The 9,101-nt window shown below is 53.3% G+C and overlaps 1 protein-coding gene and 1 long non-coding RNA gene across 2 annotated transcripts in view; one reads left to right on the top strand and one right to left on the bottom strand.

The window, feature by feature from the left end:
• The window catches only part of LOC114006004 (uncharacterized), a 10,686-nt gene extending 8,536 nt beyond the window's left edge, over positions 1-2,150 (bottom strand). Inside the window, exon 1 of the long non-coding RNA XR_003547779.1 lies at positions 562-2,150. This is a non-coding gene — a long non-coding RNA (uncharacterized LOC114006004). The remainder of the gene's footprint in view (positions 1-561) is intronic.
• Positions 1-9,101, top strand: part of MAFK (MAF bZIP transcription factor K) — a 14,257-nt gene continuing 5,156 nt past the window's right edge. Inside the window, exon 1 of the mRNA XM_006167878.2 lies at positions 1-142. The gene's annotated coding sequence lies outside the window, so the exon portion shown is untranslated. The remainder of the gene's footprint in view (positions 143-9,101) is intronic.

The following is a 9,101-nucleotide window of genomic DNA, read 5'->3' as shown; positions in this document are numbered from 1 at the left end:
GGGGACTTGTTGTTCTTCGAGAAGTCGGAGCCTGAGCGCGAGGCGGAGCCGGAGGGTGAGCGGGAGCACGAAAGTGAGCGCGAGGAGAGCGCGTGCCCGCGAGGAGCCACTGCGCGCGTTCGCGCCCCCCGCGCGACGCCAGGTAAGAAGCTGCCGGCCTGGGGCGGGGAACAAGGTGGGCGCGGGGCCCGCCTGGCGCTGAGTCACGGCCGCCCGGGTCCCATTCACCTAGTGGGGGAGTGTAGGCTGGCCACAGACTCTCACCCCGCGAGACGGGGCCCACGCACCTGTTAAGGTGGGTCCGTCCGGACGGCCGAGCTCATTTCCCCCTGTTGCGACGTCGAGACTCTGGGCCTTGGTTCTCTTGGCCTGCAGCGCCGCCTCCGCTGCACGTGTCGCCCGAGGCCAGAGCCCGGAGCTGTGGACGCCCAAGCCTTTCCTTCCGACCCTCTGCCCTACGGCCCTCCACACCTGCGCGGGCTGAAAGGCGGGGCAGTAGGAAGCCGCCACGTGCAGGGGAGCGCGTGGTCGGCGCCCCACTCGTGGCACACGTTTGTTTACCTTGCCGCTTCCGCCCTGTGGATCCCAGAGGCTGCTCCGCACCACTTCCTACCCATGAACAGCATGCGCTCAATGGCAGGGTCCATGCTGCTCTGGGGGAACTGGCAGGGGTTAACCCAGCCCTCCCCTGAAGTGAGGGAAAGGCCGTTGGGGGCCTGATGTCACTTTTGAATCAGGTGACCTGCCTGGGGCACCGGAAGGAAGGCCTTAATGTGGAAGCTGTGGGTGGGGTGGGCAGCAGGTGATAGTCTTGGCAAATGTGTTACCTCGCTCACTTTCCCCATGGCTAGTCAGGGGCCAAGACCTCTTCTAACTGTAGATACATTTGCCTTCTGTGCTTCATGTCATGTTCAGGGTAGGTAATGTGTTAGTCTACCTGCTTCTGCACCCCCTTCTCCAGGGCCTGGGAGGTGGGACAAGAAATCAGCAATGAATCTGAAAATCATGACCCCTCCTGAACCTTGGTTGTTGACTTGGTTCTGCCTTAGACGAAGCATGTAGTCTTGCCCTCTGCCTCCATAGTATTCTCACTCTTACTCCATGCGTGGAGTCTTCAGTAACACAGAACTTGCTGTGTTCAGGGAGCAATTCATATTTTGGTGGCTGGCAGCTGCTGGGCTCTCTGTAACTTGTGTTAATGATTATGCTGTTGCTTACCTTCCTGCAGCTCTTGTAGCCAAAGCAGTTATTGAATACCCTAACAATTTATTCACTAATAAGCAGTCACCCTTTTCTTGCCACTGTCTGGCCTCAAGAATCTCCTGAGGCTCACAAACCCTCTGCAGGAGGTAACATGATAGAAACCTGTGTGATGTTGCTTTGATACAGACTTTCTTTCCCTTTGATTTCCCAGAATGGGATTTAGGACCCCCTTTATTGGCATTGATGAGTTTTTGCTGCAACAGCAACATTGTAAAGGGCATCTTGATAAAGCGTAGGCATATGCTTTGTCTCGTCTGTGCTGTGATGCCTCCGGAGCTGGCTTTCTCCAAGCCCGTTTTCAGGAATGTAGAGCTTTTTTCTTTACTTATTTCCATGAGCGATCAAGAGAGACATATAGCATACCCCCTACAGTGTCTTGATGATACGATCCATTCCCAGCTTCAGCCAGCCTCAGTTCAGGTCCATGCATTCCTGGCATACTTAGGAAGGTCTACAGACTTGAACCTGGGACCTTTTCTCATGAGTCAGCTTCAGAGAGCATTGTGTTTTACCACTGCTCCATCATCTGGCCCCAGAGACAGGGAGCTTTGAGAAAGGATGTTAGTGGGGCAGCAGGTGGCGTGAAAGTTAAGGCGTTGGATCCCACAAGGCCAGCTGTGTGATTAGAGTTCTGGACGTGGTGCTTGAAAATCACACCAGGCACATGTGTGTGCATGTGCGTGTACCCAATGTGTGTGTGGGTGTACCCAAAGTCCTGAGAAGAGAATGGAAGAGGGGATTGCAACTTGGTCATCCCCCTTGGGGGATGATTTCTCACTTTCCCCTTCTGTCTCTGTCTCTCTGTAAGGTGACTGGATTCTACATGGCTGTCTGAACAGTTAAAAGTCCCTGACTCTACAGCCTGAAAAAAATACCCCAGGCATGTGCACGTGTGTGTCCAAAATCCCAGGAGAATGGAAAAGGGACTGTGACCTGGCCATCTCCCCTGGGGGTGGTGTTCTCTCACTTTCATACATGTTATCATCATTAATTTTCCATTTATGTATATATATATATACATGTATATATATATATATTTCTTTTTTGAAATAAAAGGTGTTACAAGTGGGTGGATGGGTGTGGAAGCTTGGGCTGTGTGGGTGTCCAACATACTCCTATATCCTGTTGCACTGCAGGCAGTCAGCATTATTGATGAGAACCTCTTCCCTCTGTAGGTAACCCAGTAGGAATATCTGAGTTTGACTTTGGTAGGGGAATCTGCTTTTAGAACTTAAAACTGAATCTCTAATTATTCCAAAATAATTTTATTTATTAAAGCAAAAAACAAACCAGGCTTTTCTTCTGGACCTTATTTGCCTTTTGTACTTGAACCTAGCCTGAGCTTTCAGGGGCCAGTTCCAAGTTCAGTGTTGCTTACTTTCCAGGTGGTTTTTTAAAATGGGGGTTGGCAGAAGGTACTTGGAAGTTCACTTTCAGGGTAGGGGCTCCCTGTGTTCCAGCCCTTTCTCGAGCACCGTGAGATTACTGTTGATTAAGACTGTTTTCTGGACCATTCTGTGTCCACTGATGTGCACACTTTCACTCTTGGGGCATGGTGATCGCCAGAGGATTTGTTTACAGTCTCAGGCAAAGCTTTTTGCCATCTAGACCCAGAAGAAGTCATACCTGTTTCTGTCCTGGCTGTTTCCGAGTCTAAAGGTTTCTAGAGTGGACTTTCTGGATTTCGGGTCCAGTCCACACGGGAAATGGAAATCCGGCCAGCTGGGAGAATTCTGTGTGTGGCTGCTCTTCAGAGCAGTAAACAGTGACTCACCCTCTCTCTCTCCCCACCCTCCCTGTTCTCTGCTAATGGGAGATGCGATGCTTCGGTATTTACTTTTGCTTTTTATAAGTCACAGACTCGTCATGTTTCCTCTTTCTTATAGATTCAGGAAATTGAAAGTGTCACCTTAAAATCATAGGATTTTAGAGCGGGTAGAAATGAACCTGAGCAGTTACAAACCCCAAGACCACCCATTTCAGGCAAGGAAACCGTAGCCCGAAGTGTTCGCTAGCTTGGCTGAGGTCACAGGGTTGGTGGCTGGGAGTCCGGTCTGGTCCAATGCCTGCTTGCTTCTCAGTGCAAGTGCTGCTTGTTAGGGTGTCCTGGGGAGGGCCAGCAGAGGGGCATCAGGGCAGTGGCTCCACTTCCAGGCTCCCCTTTACCTGCCCAAGCCCCCTGCCCTCTGGTGTTGGGAAGGGTGGGGCCTGACATACCTGATGATGCAGCAGACCTTTCTCAAGGCCATGCATCCTGTGGAGAGCTGGGGGAGCCAGGTAACAAGGGGTCCCTGATGCCTAGAGCTCACCATACAGTGAGGAGGCCACCTGTCAAGGGAAAGATCCGGAGCCAGGTCTGGGTAGAGGTGTGTTCCTGCCAATAGGAGGGCTTTCTGGAAGAAGTGGGTGGAAGGAGGGGTGGGACCATGTGCCTAGTACAGACAGGGACTGTCAAAAGTTAGAGTGGTGGCCTGAAATGATAACAGGAAGCTGGGGAGTAGGGAGCTCAGGAGAGATCCCAAGGCTGCCTGCCTGCAGGGACAGCATGGGAAGCACCAAGATCAGAGTCATGACCTTCCATTCAGCTCAAGTTGTGGTCCAGACAGGAGGGGCTGGGGATTCCAAACTGGGGCGGGTGCTGCGGGGATGGGCAAAAGACACTTAGGGGCCAAGAGCATCAAGTCTGGGTCAGCAGTGTAAAGAGAAGGAGGGTCAGGTGGGGGGAGGACAGGCATGTCTGGGTTATCGGGTTTTTCCAGGGGACATCCCTGGCTGGATGTGGAAGTTGGGAGCTGGTTGAAGCCTATGACAGCTAGAGTGAGAACAGAACTCTGAAGGGACCAGGAGGCAGAGGGCCCACTCCAGGAATCAGTGAATGGGAGGAGTAGGGTGCAGGGAGGAAGGGTGGGGGCTACTGGAGATGGTGTGTGCAGCCTGCTGTCAGCCGCAGCAACTGCCTGAGTCACCTCTGGATGTAGCCGGGATGACACAGCTTCCTTGGACTGCAAATGCAAGGTGACCAGACGTCCTCCAAGCTGAGCAGACAGTCGTGGCTTGCCGGAGGGCGGTCAGCCAGGGCCAGGCTGCAGGCTGGTGCAGCCAGGCTGGGGGGTGTGGAGGGGGGTACTATGGGATGCATCCTACATGCCAAGGGGGGGCCATGTCCAGGGGTGGGAGGGGCTGTGCAGAGCCTTCCTGGTCTAGGACCTTGCCTTCAGTAGGAAGGTCATTATTTGCTCCTCTGTGGGACCAGCTGGGGTCACAATTAGTCAAGGTGTTTATTTGACAAGTGCTTACTGGTTGTTGGTGCTGTCAGTCCCACCTGCCTTTGTGCCCATCTGAAGGGGCATTCAGCTTTGGGTCACTTAAAAAAGGTTCCTAGCTTCTGAGCATCCTTGGTGGGTTCTGGTTTTGTGGCTATGTCCATCCTGGTGAGTGACCCAGGGGCGCAGGCAGTGCTGCCTTGCAGGGTTCTGTAACCTGCTCTTGGACAGAACTTCTGTCTTCCCTTCCTTCCTTTCCTCCTGCCCTCTCCCCTTTTTCCATATCTGACATCATCTGAGACCTGTGGAGAATAGTAATGGAAAGGGGCACTCTACTCCCGTGTTTATCAGGTTTCTGGGGAGGGCTGAAGGGAACCAGGATGGATGTGCGGTTGGCCTCGCTGTTACCAGGCTTATGCGTGCAGACCAAGTGTCTCATTGGAAGCCCACCATGCTAGGCATCAGAGACAGGCAGTAATGAGGTAGGCAGTGTAGGTCAGTCACAGGTCTAGGTAAGAATTAGAACGCTTTGAAACTGCGCAATCTCCTTTCCTTGTAGACAGGCCATCCCCAGGACTGTTTGGGTGGGGTCATTGGTCTGGTCAGCCATCTTTCTTTAGGAAATGTCCTTCCTGCTCCTTCTCACCACATGCCAGCAAATTGAGAGATGGGGCGCTGCTGGAGTGTCCGAGGGGTAAATCCCTCTAATGAGCGCAGCCGGAGCAGTGAGTGACCAGTGCATATTAGCTGAGAGTTGAAAAGTAAAAGGATGGCAGAGATCTGAGATCCACTGCCTCCAGCTCACCTGTTTTCTGAAAGGGCAGTTTCTTTTCTTTTCTTTTCTTTTTTGGAGAGGTTTTTGCTATAGGGCGTGTGCGCTTGCCAGACAGAGAGAGACAGCGAGAAATCACCCCCCGGGGGGATGGCCACACCGCAATCCCTTCTCCTCCTCTCAGGATCTTGGGCACACATGCACACGTGCCCAGCATGAGTTTTAAACCACCAGGTCCAGGACTTGAACTGTGATCGACTACATAGGAGTCCAGCGACATAGCCATTATGCTAACTGCTGGTCCCTGAAAGGGCAGTTTCTGGGCTGCCAAGCCAGGAATACCTGGCTGGATACTGGTGCCTGGGTTACCTGCCCTATTCTCCCGACACAGGTTTTGATCCTTGCAGTGTGTCTCCAGGGCAGCACAAAATAGTCCTGCCCTTAACAGGGCCCTGCCCTTCAGTCTCCATCCTGGAGGAGGAGGGTACAGCTCCTTGATTTATTTGAACCTGCAGTCGCCGGACTAGATTCCCACTGAGGCTGCTGGTCTGTTTTCTCTAAGAAGAAACCACTTTTCCTGTCGAACCTTGTTTAGCTGTATGTGGAGATGAAGTTTTCCACCTTTTCAGCTAGAAAAAGTCACCTAACAGGTACTAGCCACCGCTCCAGGGGTGGGGAGGTTAGCACTGTTACTGTTCCTTAGATCGGTGAATGGGCATGTGCGGCCAGAATTCAGGCCTGCTGTCCCCAGCCTTGGCCTCAGTCTCAACTTCTCTGGTCACGTAGCTCAAATTCAGGAAAGTTGACAGGGATGTCGGTGCTCTCTGCACAGCGTTGCTGGTCTTTTAGTTGCTGGACGTCAGACAGAGTGCCCAGTGGGTCCTCATGGAAACTGCCGAAGGTGCCAACCCACTGCTGATGTAGTAGTGCCGGTGGTAGAAGGGGGAGTGGCATCTCCAGAGCATTGCCTGGCATGACTTCCTAAAATTGCAGCCTTGGGACCAGCATTAGCGTAATGGTTACATAGCTCGACCCCCTCATGGCCGAACATGGTTTGAGTCCCAGAACTAGCAGCTTCAAACTCACACTGGACACATGTGCGTTTATGCCCAAAATCCTGAGAAGAGAGTGGAGAATAAGGGATTGTGGCGTAGCCATCCCCCCTGGGGGTTGGTTGACTTCTCACTTTCTGCCTCTCTGTCTCTCTGGCCAGTGCACATGCCCTATAGCAAAAATCTCTCTTTAAAAAAAAATGGTTTACAAAGCCACTCTTAGAGCAGTCGTTTATTTTAGATCAGTTGTTTTCAAACTCCTTGTCACATAGGTGAAGCTCCCCTCTGAACCTCTTTCTTAAAGAAAGCTGTCATTCTTCTTGCCTTTGATGTTTTGAAGGGCTTTGGGTCAGTATTGCATGGGTTTATTCTGTCTTTTGGGCAGAGGTCAGCAGGGCACTGTTTTTACCCACACCCATGTGCTGCGTTCACAGAAGAGCCGCACCTGCCCTTGCTCCAGGCACCTGACCCAAGGGCAGGTCCCTGAGACTTGCAGCTGGTCTGGGCCTCAACTTGTCCAGGACCGTACTAGCTGTCTCATCTTTCATGTGGGACATCTGCTGAGGCACTGGCCAGATGGGACAGTGGCTGAGTTGTCCCTAAGGTTGGTCAAGGCTTCCCCGAAATGGCAGGTTCCTGTAGCAGAAGCAGAGCCCTGATCTGCCCAAGGCAGTAAGGGTATGTCTGTGAACACAGGCCTGTGGAACAGCATCCCTGCCTGGAGCCCCCTCCCCCAGGCCTAGCAGTGAGTAAGGGTTCCTCGGAGGGACCCTTCAGTGAAGGTACACTTGACAGGGGAGCTCCATCTGTGGTTCAGGAGTCCCAGGTCAGAGTTTCTCTCTCAGCATCTCTTCTTAAGCCCAGCCTGGGACTTTTGGGGGCTGGACAGGACCCTAAGGCCCCTGGTTTTGAGTTCCTCCTATTTTTTTTTTTTTTTGAGAGTATTTTTTTTTTCGCTATAGGGCGTGTGCGCTCGCCAGACAGAGAGACATAGAGACAGAAAGCGAGAAATCACCCCCCAGGGGGGATGGTCACACCGCAATCCCTTCTCCTCTCGGGATCCTGGGCACGCACGCACATGCGCCCAGCATGAGTTTTAAGCCACTGGGTCCGGGACGCAAACCGTGGTCGACCACATGGGAGTCCAGCGACATAGCCATTATGCTAACTGCTGGTTCCCAAGTTCCTCCTTTTTTAGAAGAGGAATTAAAGACCCACAGAGAGAAGAGGGTTCAGTTCTGTCATCCCAGCATTGTCACATGCTGAGTAAGGCATCTCGGGATGATGCGACTGTCACCTCGACAGCTGTGCACATCCTCTTCAGCCTCATGAGTTACCACCTTTCAAACTGGGGTCCAAGAACTGAAGGTCGTTCTCTGAGACCAGACCCAGCAGGAACCCCATGGGCTGCTCTGCGCTCAGTGGTCCTTGGTCCCCAGAAGCCAAGCAAGGTGGGTGACCTCAGTGGCAAGGGGCTAAGCCTCCACCCAGTGTGTCCTGGTAGAGTGTGCCAGGGAGAGATCACTACCCTGAACTTTGCCCCTTGGTGCCCAGTGGAACTCAGCATGTCACTGGGAGTCTGGCCAGAGAGTCCCTTCCCTGGGACCTTCCTTTCCTGCTTGGCTTTGCCATGGCAGGCAGGAGGCACGGTGGGCCCCAGTGAGTGGGTCCTTAGAGGGGTGGGAGGGGCCTGTGCTGTGTGGGAATGTGAGCTCCCAGCTCTGTAAACAGCTGGTGACTCACCGCATAGCTATGTCGCTGGCCGCTCCAGGCCCTGTGCGCTGACGCTGTGGAGTGTGAGCTGGAAGAGATGCCTCGGCAGCCCCTCCCCCTCTGGACATGGGAAGTTTCTCATGGCACTTCAGCCGCCGCCTTGCTGCGTAGGTCCCTCAAGGTGGAAGGGGTGGCCTTCTGCAGTGATGAGGGTCAAGTGACTGTCAGCAGCTCTCCCACCTCCCTGTTAGGATCACCCCTGATTGCTGCTGATTCCATCTTGGGCACAAGAGTCAGTGCTTGGTCCTACTTGGCAGAGGAGCCCAGAGCCCCTCACCTGGACCTAGCCTCTGCTACTGTCTTGCTCTGTCAATTGTCAACGCCCTTGAGAGTGGCTGAGTTGCTGGGGATCTGATGTCTGCAATTGGTACAGAGACCCTGCCTCAAATTTGCAGCCTGCGTGGTTATGGAGGGTGGGTGGGTTGTGAAGATGGGGCACAGGAAAGGGTAGAAGGATTCAGGCCAGAGGCTCGCTTTTCCCAGATATGCAGGGAGGATGAGATCAACACTACTTCTTTTTTTGCACCCCTCTTTCCAATGACATCCAGTGGCGGTCCACCCTTTTCTGTCCTCAGGCACCCAAGGACCCCTCTCCTTCACTTGTCTCTGATGTTCCTTCTGCTCAGTGCATCTTGTCTGGCACTGGAATGTGGGGGGTTGGGAGCGGGAGGGAGGCTGGTGTACACCATGATCCTGTGGGCTATTGGTGTCCTCCCTGTCCTCCTCTGGCTCCTGCTTGGCCCCTTCTGCCCCTTCCCCAGCTGTTGGGGTATGAATGAGTTTGTTTACCGTCTGACAACCTCGTGATGTCTTGCCTGACCTGAAGTCATGATTGCTTTTGGGCTTCTCTGTTTCCATGACGACCATCAGGGGTTGGCTACTTCCCAAGGTCGCCATGGCAACTATCAGAGGGGAATCATGCTTGGGATGCTTTGGCTGGGTTTTTCATGAATGATTAGAATGTGTGACACAATGCAG

Source organism: Tupaia chinensis, unplaced genomic scaffold (assembly GCF_000334495.1).
Source record: "Tupaia chinensis unplaced genomic scaffold, TupChi_1.0 Scaffold145208_1, whole genome shotgun sequence".
NCBI classification, from domain to species: Eukaryota; Metazoa; Chordata; class Mammalia; order Scandentia; family Tupaiidae; genus Tupaia; species Tupaia belangeri.
Note: the sequence above shows the minus strand (reverse complement) of the source record. Positions and strands in the feature narration are given on the sequence as shown.